The sequence below is a fragment of the Miscanthus floridulus genome, chromosome 1 (genome assembly GCF_019320115.1).
Source record: "Miscanthus floridulus cultivar M001 chromosome 1, ASM1932011v1, whole genome shotgun sequence".
Classification (NCBI taxonomy): Eukaryota; Viridiplantae; Streptophyta; class Magnoliopsida; order Poales; family Poaceae; genus Miscanthus; species Miscanthus floridulus.
The window spans coordinates 90,623,191-90,635,605 of NC_089580.1; the positions used below are offsets into that span (position 1 = coordinate 90,623,191).

General features: G+C 39.6%; 1 long non-coding RNA gene across 3 annotated transcripts; it reads right to left on the reverse strand.

The window, feature by feature from the left end:
* Positions 1 to 8,159: 8,159 nt before the first annotated feature.
* Positions 8,160 to 10,890, reverse strand: LOC136489416 (uncharacterized). 3 transcript variants are annotated; one of them, XR_010767422.1, is made up of 6 exons: positions 10,571 to 10,890; positions 10,153 to 10,260; positions 9,963 to 10,064; positions 9,701 to 9,886; positions 9,558 to 9,619; positions 8,160 to 8,389 (listed from the first exon to the last, which is right to left on the reverse strand). It is a non-coding gene; the product is annotated as an uncharacterized lncRNA (long non-coding RNA). The 3 variants fall into 3 exon arrangements; XR_010767420.1 differs by lacking the exon at positions 9,558 to 9,619; XR_010767421.1 differs by lacking the exons at positions 9,558 to 9,619; positions 10,153 to 10,260.
* Between the last annotated feature and the right edge of the window lie 1,525 nt (positions 10,891 to 12,415).

Consider the following 12,415-nt stretch of genomic DNA (forward strand, 5'->3'; position numbering starts at 1 on the left):
CCTGCTCTGGAGCTTGCTCACCCTCTGCTACCTCGTATGCATTTCCAAGATCTACAATGTTGATTTTAAGGTGGTTATAGGTTGGTTCATCCAATGATTCCTTGCCACCTACTCCACCTTGATTCCTTGCCCCCTACTCCACCACAGGCCTATATATAGAAGCCCCTTACCCCCTCCCTAGAGCCATCCCTAAAACCCTAATTCATATCTCTCATTCAGAGATCAAGATACACCAGGAGGATTAGGTCTAGAGCTCTCCAATGTAGTAGATTAGTAGCTCGGGAGTGAGGGTCGAGTTGGGCTTATGCTCAAATTCCAGATCTAGTCTTGGAGGCTCGGCAAAGCCTTGTATCTTCACTTCTACATCTTGTAAGACTTACTATCAATTCATTAGATTCTTATCTACATGGTTATATTTACTTTGAATATATATCTTACTTAGTTGTGGTTATCATTACTTTTGTGTGCGGGTTCATAGAGCGCTTAGCCTGCTATAGTTTATCGATTGGGCTAAGTAGCCGAGCCTCGTGTAAGCATGGTGCTTATACGACATTCTGCCTATGAGTACATCATATTCTCTGGTTGTGTGGTAGCAGCGGGTGGTGATAGTCTCGTCTATCCTTTGTAGTCCATGCCGAATTGAATAGGTTCTTAAATTGTAGGACCGTAGTCACGTTAGTAGAGTTATCTATTATGGGTGCTCTACTATGTAAGCGACGTCCCAAAGTGCAAAAGAGTAGAGTTAGTCTTAGCTATAGTTAGGTATATATATACTTTGATCCTATAATAAGAATATCATAGGAATCTACCTCACCCCTTGTTCTCCTGAGTTGACTAGTTATTTATCTTAGTGATCTATCCCTTGAGTGTTTTTATTCTTAAATCCTATCATTGCCTTTACCCCTTACTCAAGCTATGCAGGTATGTTGATGGATAGATATTTCTTATTTACTCAATAAGTCTTCACTCAATTGTTTCCCTGTGGTAAAATATAAATAACGATACCTCGAATACTCCCGGTAAAATGCTACAATGGCATTCTGTGCGCTTGAGGAATCCTTCATATTCTATTTACACTTATAAATACCAACAAGTATTTTTGGCCCCATTGCTGGGGAAATAATTGGTGTAAAGATTTAGATCATTAACATACCACTAGCTTTAGTAGGATTACCCTATTCTGTTGAATTGCAGAATAGACAGGACAACAGATGTTGTTTCGACCTTCCGGCAAGCTTTCATAAGAAAAGAAGAAAGATTGAAGAACCTCAGGGTGCCTGAAACATTCATGATCCACCAATACCGGAACCCTGCCATCTCATAGGTTTGTATATATATATATATATATATATATATATATATTCTCTAACCATGTGTAGATTGGAGAAAAAGGTCGACGTCACAAGAATTCAAATCACGTCTCAAGTGATGAATACAGATGCTACACTACTCACAAATTCCATCATGTGAGTCATGGTAAGTATGATCAAGAAAGGTGAGATAGTCTTGCTCATAGACTTTAAACTTGATGAGTAGTTATCTTTTAATTATTGCATTCCATTGCATGTTTACTTGGAATAATCCATGCATCCATTCCATTTAGTTTGAAATTTTCTCATATCAAATCCATAGCATATTTAGTTCCTTTCATATATCCATCCCACTTGCATCTTTATGAAAAAAATATGAGCACATGAAGGCTCATGATTAGTAAAAAAACAAAAATTCCTCACCATGATCATGCTCTTTCATCTCCATTTAAGTACATCTCTATAGTTCTTTCATGATCCCTTTGTCTTCCATAGTTTGCTTTGGTTTGGAAGTACTAGACATACTTCCAAAGGCTTTTTAAATTAAGCGTGGTGCTTAGGTTAAATAGTCTTCCTTAATCAAATTAGACATGGAGTTTAGTTTGGTTATTGAACTAAACATTGCTTGTGTAGACACTGGATATTTTATTGGACTAACCCCTGCAGAAAACTCTCAAATTCAATCTGGGTAAGTCAATAGATGAATTCACATCAAAGATGAATCAAGGCATGTGATGAACTCCAGTAACTTTGCACAAAGAAGACCTAGCTCATACTTCATTGAAGGAAGAGCTATGAGTATCAAAATTCATTCACTTTGTCTTTTGCTGCAAGTTACCCTTGCCTTGAACCATGCTTGAATGCAATGAATAAATAAAAATTTGTTATACAACATGATAAACAATCTATGCTAAATAATTCAAAAACCACCTTTTCATTAGCATAGATGAGAACCACACAAATTATGTATAACAACCCGTATTTCAAATTTGTTGTATTCCCTCGGGTATGTGTCCATTAACATTTTGCAGGAAAGAAGCTATGCCTATTCATGGTTTGGTATGAATCTATGAACTCAAGCCGAACCACCACTTCAGCGATGGAACAAAGAAGGAGACGAGTGCCACAAAAAGAATCTACAATAAAAGCACTCATTCATAGGAAGTGGATGAACAAATCAACAGGCCACAAGTAACATCGAAGGCAACCAAGCATTGAGCTTTTCTAGGACTCAAGGTAGGAGGCTGATGAGAAGCAGGGTGCAACTCACCTCATATTAGCCAATCTGATGCCTGCTTTCATCACCTTCAATCACTACATCTTGGCATATGTTGATGGCAGTTAACATTCATCACATACCGTCAATATACCTTGCATAAATGACTAAAATAGATCACCAACATAGACTTAGGGGTTTAAACTGACAAATTACACAAGTTTTGATGAATCTATGTTTTTAGCAGGATTTAATCGAAAAAACGCCAAGGAGGACCAATTCGTCAAAGGAAATCATGGAATTCCGTCATGGGATCAACATGGGAAGGTTCCAAAAGACTCTAGGAGGCTCTCCACCGAAGCAAGGCTCGACCCACTAACATGTGGGGCCAGCCTGCCCCACCTAGAGGCCACTCGGCCCCTGTGGGTTACTCATGGTTGTACCCTATTTTTAGATTGGTGGTAGCTCACGAGGGTGACTCTTATAGCCTCATTGAATCCTCTATAGTCCATCTCCCATTAGTAGGCTTAGCAGGACTTTGTTATTATAGGAAACATACTTTGCTTGTGTTTTCTCTAGTAATATCCCCATAATTGAACAATAGAAGACAAAGCTTACCAAAGTTAGAACTAGAAGACCTTAGCAGTCTCCTCTATGCTCCTATTATCTAGCCTTGATTGTGAAGTTGGATTAACTTAGAATTGGTTATTCTCACCCCCATTCCTTTGGGTTCGATATAAAACTGGGTTACTCTCGGTGAGGTGCTACAATGGTATAATATCTATGCTTTGTGGATTATTCTGTGTGCATTAACTTATACCAACAAGCATTTCTGGCACCGTTGCTGGGGAATGGTTGCTGAGTTAACTTCAAGTCTAGCTTAACCTTGTATTATACTTTTATCCTTTTATCTTTTCTTTCCTTTTTACCGTGGATCTAGAATCCACCCCTATTTACCAATATGGTGCACCCATGGGCACAAGCCTACAGCCACAAGAATCTTCAAAGCCTATCCTAACACCTGGCTATGAGCTACGCCCGTGGTTAATCAACATGGTTCAGGATCAACCCTTTTCAGGCGAAGGTGATGAAAACCCCTATTTTCACTTAAATGAGTTTGAGCAGACCTGTGCATGCCTACACATTATGAGCATGATAGATGAAACCTTACGATCGAAGCTCTTTCCCTTCTCTTTGACGAGAAAAGCTAAACATTGGTATAATCTCACCATTGAGAGTAGACAAGGAGATTGGGAAGCCCTATGCTCTAGCTTTTGCTTGCAATTCTTTTCCATCTCTAGGGTAGTCAGACTTTGTTTAGAGGTTCTATCTTTTAGACAAAAGAAAAAGAATCTCTAGGCATGGTATGAGAACGCTTTAATGCTCTCATTAAAACTGGCCCTAACCTTGCCATTCAAGACCCTATTCTTCTTCAACACTTTTATATGGGTCTTAATAAGAAAACCTCGAAGCATCTTAATACGGCCTTAGGAGGCTCATTCTTGCATGTCTTCACCAATACAGGAAGAAGCATTCTTACTAAAATCTTAGAGGACACCCCTAAAGAAGTAGAAGATAAGCCATTAGAGGAAGAATCCCCGATAGATGAATCTGAACCCAAAGAAAACCCATCACCAACTTTAGTTATCTTAGATCCCGAACCACCAGAAAAAGAGGAAACTCCAATTTTGGATTTTATGCTTGAATTTGATGTTGAACTTTTTGATGAATATGGAAATACCTCAAATTATCATACTATGAGGAGACCCCAGAAGTCTAGGAAATCAACATCTCATGAAGAATCTTTAGACCCTTTTGAGGAAGCTTTCCTTAAAAAGACTACGAAAGAGCTAGTGTCTATTATAAGTAATGAATGGCTAGAAGAGTCAGAGCTTTCTTTTGATGTGATTTTCTTAGATTCACCTTCTATTTCAATTCATTGCCAAATTAATAAAGCTCCTTTCTATGCTCTTTGTAGTCCAGTTGTGGGTGTTAACATCATGTCTGCGTCTTTTGCTCATGATTTATTGCAACACATGCCATTAACCCCAACAACAAAGTTATTGAAAGGTCTTTCAGGACACATTCTCCCAAGTTTGGGAATACTTTATGTCCTTCCTATCCAAGTAAAAGGAACTAAGGTTCATCTAAGCTTCTATGTCTTTGATATTATGGAGTTTGACCTGTTGATAGGACAACCAATTGAAAGACTTATCCAAGAAGGACAAATGGAGAAGTTGAATATAAAACTTGGGAAAAACTTTAAGCTTTCTATACCCATTACTCATTCTCTAAATGCTAAGACTGAGCCAATTCTTGAGGAAGACCCAATTGAAGAGGTTAAGGCTGCATCTCTTGATGACTTGATTGAACCCAACCTTAAAGATGATGCCTAGTTTTTCATAGAAGAAGAAGACAAAAATCCTATAGACCCTGAACCCTTAGATGAATTGCTGGAACCACCTAAGGCTACCATTGAGCTTAAACCCTAGCCTTCTGGTCTTAGATATGCTTTTCTCAATAATGATTAGGATTCTCCTGTGATCATAAGTGATAAACTCTCTCAGGAAGAATCCCTCCGCTTGCTAACTATCTTAGAAAAGCATCGTTCTACTTTTGGCTACTCACTCCAAGGCCTTAAGGGAATTAGCCCTGCTCTTTGCACCCATTGCATCCCTATAGATCCTAACTCTTTACCTTCTAGGGAGCCCCAATGTAGGCTTAATAATGCGATGAGAGAGGTTGTAAAGAAAGACGTTTCAAAACTCTTATATGCCGGGTTCATCTATCTTGCGCCTCATAGTGAGTGGGTAAGCCCTGTTCAAGTTGTGCCTAAAAAGGGAGGCATGACTATTGTTAAAAATGAAAAGAATGAATTAATCCCCCAAAGAACTGTCAATGGATGGCGAATGTGTATATATTACCAAAAACTTAACAAGGCAATAAAGAAGGATCACTTTCCATTGCCCTTCATTGATGAAATGTTAGAGCGCCTAGCAAACCACTCTTTTTTCTATTTCCTTGATGGGTATTTAGGTTGCCACCAGATACTGATTCATCTAGATGACCAAAGCAAAACCACCTTTACATATCCATATGGAACATATGCTTATCGTAAAATGTCTTTTGGATTATGTAATGCTCCATCTTCTTTCCAAAGATGCATGATGTCTCTATTTTCTTACATGATTGAAGAAATTATGGAAGTTTTTCTGGATGACTTTTCAGTTTATGGAAAAACATTTGATGATTGTCTTGAAAATTTAGATAAGGTTTTACAAAGATGTGAAGAAAAGCACTTAGTCCTTAACTAAGAAAAATGTCATTTCATGGTTAGAGAAGGAATAGTGCTTGGACACTTGGTGTCCGAACGAGGGATTGAGGTAGATAGAGCTAAAATTGAAGTAATCGAACAGTTACCTCCTCCCGTAAATATCAAAGGGATCCGTAGTTTTCTTGGTCATGCTAGTTTTTACCGACGCTTTATAAAAGATTTTTCACACATTGCTAGACCACTAACAAATCTTTTGGCTAAGGATGTTCCCTTTGAATTTGATGATGCATACTTGAAATATTTTAATATTCTTAAGAAAGCACTTATCTCTACATCAATCATTCAACACCCTGATTGGTCGCTACCTTTTGAAATCATGTGTGATGCTAGTGATTACTATGTGGGGGGTAATTTTGGGACAAACTAAAGATAAGATGCATCGTGCAATTGCTTATGCTAGTAAAACTTTGACAAGACCTTAACTTAATTATGCAACAAGTGAAAAAGAAGTCCTGGCTATTGTTTTTGCTATTGATAAGTTTAGATCTTACTTAGTAGGAGCTAAGGTGATTGTTTATACTGATCATGCTGCTTTAAAATACTTACTAAGAAAGATGCTAAATCTAGATTAATAAGATGGATTTTGCTACTCCAAGAATTTGACTTAGAAATAAAAGATAAAAAGGGAGTAGAAAATTCTATTGCCGATCACTTGTCTAGAATGCATCTTGAGAATTCATAGGGACTACCCATCAATGATTCATTGAGGGATGACATGCTCTTCAAGGTCACGAAATTTGACCCCTAGTACGTAAATATTGTTAATTTTATGGTTGTAGGTTATGTACCACCAGGGGAAAACAAAAGGAAGCTCATCTATGAAAGTTGTCTCCACATATGGGATGAACCATACCTCTTTAGATTATGTTATGATGGTTTGCTTAGAAGGTGTGTACCGGCAGAGGAAGGCATCAAGATTATCGAACGATGCCACTCATCGCCATATGGAGGACATTATGGGCCATTCCGCACTCATTCAAAGATTTGGCAGAGTGGATTCTTTTGGCCAACCATGTATGAAGATACAAAGGACTTTATCTAGAGATGTGGAGCGTGTCAGAGGCACGAGAATATCAATTCAAGAGATGCCATGCCACTCACCAACAACCTCCAGATCGAGCTCTTCGATGTCTGGGAAATTGACTACATGGGACCATTTCCAAAGTCAAAAGGCTATGAGTACATCTTGGTGGCAGTTGACTATGTCTCCAAGTGGGTTGAAGCCATGCCATGTAGAGCTGCTGATGCAAAGAACTCCAAGAAGATGTTTGAAGAAATAATATTTCTAAGATTCAGAGTTCTAAGGATGATGATTAGTGATGGAGGAACTCACTTCACGGACAAGAACTTCCACCACTATTTGATGAAGCATGGGATCCATCACAACGTTGCTTCTCCATATCACCCTCAGACAAGTGGCCAAGCAGAAACATTAAATAAGCAAATCAAGAGCATTTTGCAAAAGACAGTCAACGAGACACTACAAACTTCTAACCCTTACGCAACAATGAGAAAACGTTGCAATATGCCCAATTTTGTTGCAAAAGGTAGTTCATACCACGAAATCACGTTCGTTGGCAATGGTTGCAAAAAGTCACGTTGCAATAAGAACTTGCAACCGTTGCTAGTTTGGCATTGCAAGAGTTAGCTTTTCTTGCAACGTTGCCAAGCATTGCAATAGGACGTTATCGCAACATTCATTGGTGTGGCAATACGAGCACTTGCCACGTTCGTCTTTGTAGCGAGAGGTGGTAAATACAACGAGCGCTAGCGTGGCAATAGATTTTTGTTGCCACGCTATAATTTTGTTGCTTAAGGTGTTGTTGCCACGACCGTTGTGCCGTGGCAAGTAAATCATTTGCCACGCAAATGTAATCGTTGCGAGAGAGTATACATTATTGCCACGCTTGTCTTGGCGTGGCAATAGTATCATTTGCCACGCAAATTTATCCGTTGCAAGATACCGTTCATTATTGCCACGGCCGCGTTGCCGTTGCAACAGTATCATTTGCCATGCAATTTTAATCGTTGCGATATACTGTTCATTATTGCCATGACCTCGGTGCCGTTGCAACATTAGAATTTGCCACGCAATTTTATTCATTGCGGAAGATTAATTGTTATTGCAACAATAGTCATGTCGTGGCAATAGTATTATTTGTAACGTAAATAAGTCTGTTGCCATACAACATATTGCCACGCATCATGGCTCGTAGGTATAGCTTTTATTGCAATGCTAGTAACATTTAATTTTGGTTTAATAAATCATCATTGCAAATCAATAAACCATATCAAAAACAATTGCACCCACATATATTAATTATAATTAATCATTCAATATGTTGCCAAACCCATAAAATAGTAGATAAAATCATAAACGAGTGTACAATTAACTCATTATTTGACAACTTTTTACAAACTTCCTAACATCTATGCAGCACTTGAGAAATTCCTAGCAGCCCAACATGTCATCTCCTCGGCTATGTCCTCGCTTAATTATGAGCCTCCCACTGAAACCTTGTCCACCTACTGCCAAAAGAATATAATTGGGATATTAGAACAATATTAAGTTTACTAATTTTTGCACAAATGTAAAGAGATGAAGATATAAAATGGTTCTAATTTCTAATTTCATATACAAAAGCCATCAACCAAGCTTTTGCATAGTTGAAGTTCTACTGCAATTCTGCAAATGAGCAAATGTTGTCGATCTAGTTGTTGTAATTCCTTTTTCCATGAAAAAGATGGAAGTCATGTTCCATTGTTCCAGAACCACAAACGTATGAATCAATTTCTAGTTTTACTCAAATTCTTACTGTATGCTTATTACAATTATGTTTTCCATGAAAATAGCATTATGTGTTTTCACAATAACTTGATATTTTGTTCTCTACTTTCTCAATCTTTATTTTGGTCTCTGTATATCCCTCTCTTTTCAAAGTATAAATGTTGTTCAAGATGTCAGCAATCCTTACTCCTTGGAAGCGTAGATGGCTGGGAATTTTAGCAAAATTTCATTGTAAGTATAGGTCGATTATATAAGTTCAATTGACTTTACAAATGATAATCTATATTTTTTTTGCAGGCTACAACTGAAGGCATGGTTCTATTGGGTAATACAAGTTTTTGTAGCAGTCTAGCAGACACATGCAACTGTGTTCCATTGGATTGCATTATAAGATGTATGCATTCTCTTTTGCTCTTTATAAATTATGCTAAAAGAAGCAGAGTCTATCAGCAAGCCTTGGGGAGGGATAGAGAAGAAAATACGGCTTTGATCCTATCCATCGTGGCCTTTTCAACAGATCAGATGCAGCTACTGCATATGTTACAGTAGCAGCTGCCTTCTCTGAATTTTTAAGGCAGCAGCAGTTTAGTTGATTAGAAAAATCATAACTTGAGTTATAGACAACGAAAAATTATATTATTTAACAATACGGAAAGCCCATGAAATTCTCTACATCTTTCTAGTTATTTGTTAAATAAGATTCTGCAGTTATCATGGTCAAAAAACACAAACACCCACTGCTGTCCAAACCAAGGTCAAAACCTGACCGGCTACTTTCAAAATTCATAACTCTAATTCTCTAGGTCTAAAATCATGACCTTTCACGACGACAAACATCTCTAAACCCTCTATAACTTTTGTATTATCAAGTATCACAGAAAAGGTAGATTACTACTCAGAACAACTCACCCAATCAAACCTGCACAAGCTGTAGTTTTCAGCACGCATGTTCAATGTATTTTCTACATTTCCTAGTTCAACAAGGAAGGTCACATTTGATAAAATTTCATTAAATCATGCAAGAATTTAGATTCCAATTAGCTGGTTGTTACCTTCCTCCTTTTGGGATTATTTCTTGTCCTATTCATCAGCTGCTGTGAAGTGATATATGTCTTTGATGCAGTCACATTTGCAGTGTTTTCGTTGAAAAGAGCTCTGCTGGGAGGTGCAGTACTTCTAGTGGAGCGAGTAGGTGCTGGTGCACCTTTTTGTATGGTGACAATGCTTCCAGGCTGAGTCTACAAACATCAAGTTGTTTGATCTATTTTAGCTACAGTTCAAGGTACATGGAACATAGTGAAATAATGTCATTACCTCCTATAACCCATCTTCATTTTCATTTTCATGTTCACCGGTCTCATCTTCCTCTTCTATGATTGGTGCAACTTGTGTATTGGCATTGTTTTGCAGGGTACTCTATACATATAAATATTGGGGGTGAAAGATTAGGCATCACAATCATAAGATTATCAAGAGTACAAAGGATAAAAAATTATTCTAATACCATAATCATAACAGCATGCCCATTTGCTAGATGACATTCAGGCTGAACACATTGTGCCTAACAGCAAGGTCATGCATCAAAACAGCTGTAACTTCCACATTACCACACCTGGCAAAAACATCACAATTTGGCTCATTGCATACTTGCTTTCTAAATGAAATAATGGCAGAGGTATACATTCAATCCCAAACAGGTATACTTAGCAACGAATCTGAAATCTAAATCGCATAGGGCTGGACTAATCTACTAGAGGTGTGAGCACCATGACATCTTTCCCCTCCTCACGACAGAACAATCGCATGCTTTCCTCCTCTTTCTTAATGAATCCAACACTTCTCCCAAAAATCTGAGCAGCCGCACGTGCCATCAGCCGGGGCATGCCCTAAGCTGCCAACAGTGGGAGGAAGAGAAGGCTCACCTGGATCTTGTGGAAGTCGAGAGAGAGCTGGAACTGCACGCCACATCAGGAGGAGCGCGAGGTCGGGGACGAGCTTGACCGGCAGTGAGTGCTAGGACACCATAGTTAGCCAGGATGCTACGCTTCAGCTGGGCAGCCATGGAGTGGCACAGCAGCAGCGGGGGGTGGCTACAACCATGATGCACGGGGAAGACCGGAAAAGGAGCTTACCCTGGCGCATCTGCCGACGAACGCGGTGGCGAATTGAGTGGTGCTCGGTCTAGGCTCGGCGGATACGGTGGTGAGGGGCGGACGGGAGGAGTCGTGGGGTTGTGGGGAGGAGAAAGTAGGGTTGCAGCCGGACGCTGCTTTCAGCTCGGGTGGGCACAAGGTCGTCGTCGGATCAGTTCGGGCGGACGAGATCTTCTTACCAGTTATTTGGGCCTCGGGGAGATATGGCCTAGAGCAGATTCCAGAACCAAGCTCAGGTCTTGGGCTGTAAAAAAGATTCAGTATTTTTTTCAAATACATATTATTTTTTTTACCTTTTGAATGCATATTACTATTATATTTGTGTTTTTACACAAACTATAATGCAAAAATAATTTATAAATTTTAAGGAAATATTCTAGTGTGTATAGAATTATTTTCATTCGTTATTGAGGACAGAAATTATTTATGATAAAATAAATAGGCAAATGTGTGTGTGTGTTTTATTTAAGTGAACTTAACAAGTTTAAGTGTGCTATATGAGTAAGTGAACTTAAGAATAAACACTTAAGCTTTAAAACAAATACACACTTCTATTTTCCATATATGTTTACGTGAAAACTTCAAGTGTACATGTTAAATGGTCAATATATGTTCAAGTGCCATATGTGTAAATGCATATATACTTTAGCAAAATATAAACACTTAACATTATATTCAAGTCTAATAAGCATATCATGTTTATATTTAAATAGCTAGGAACCATTTTCTTGGGTGCCAACCTCCAAGAAACTAGGGGCATGTTTGGTTTACGTTTTGGACCTGACATGGCTAGTCAACTAAACTTGGGCAGCTAAAGCCTAGCTTGTGCAATGCAAGATGCATAGTCACCTCATTCTTTCTTCAAGTAGTGTTTCCTCTTTTCGACATTATGTTGAACAGGTGGTGAGCATCGGAAAACGCCGCCGCCATGGGGGCTTCTTGCCCCTTGCTTGGAATCCTTGGATCCTAGGATCGAGGTCACTCACTAATGACGAGGATGGGCAGCTCGGTGACGATGAGGACTACAATATTCGCATAACTTCTAGTCCCTCGAAGACGTCGAGGATGGGCGGTTCAACGGCGTGATGATGTAGGCGCCAACGGGTTCCACAAGTTGTTCGATTTAGTGCGTTGCTCCATCTCCTCCCGTGCAGGTGGCACCACCCTCGAGAAGCCCCACCACCGTCGCTCTCGTCTCCATGCCCGTCCTCCAACCGCCACCACCACATTCGTTGCGGCCGTGCCCGACGACGATGAAAGGGGACTAGAGAAGGGAAGAAGGGAGCCCCATGCCATCGACGCTAGATGCTGCCCCACAGTCTCTCCATCATGAGCGAGGAAGGGAGTGAAGGATGAACTGCCTCATTGTCTCCACGGGGTATGCGCACGGTTGTGCGAAGGGCCCATGGGTGGAACTAAACCATTCCTTAGCCTAACCTAGCCAACTAGGAATGATCACCCCTACGGTCCCACAAGACTGGCCTAAGGGAGGTGGGTGGCTTACCTAGACTAGGCTTTGGGCTCTAAAAAGACAACAAAACAGACCGAAAGGTGGCTTTCCAGAGCCTAGTTGGGGGTTAGCCATCCAACCAAAGAACCCCAAAAAGACCCTTG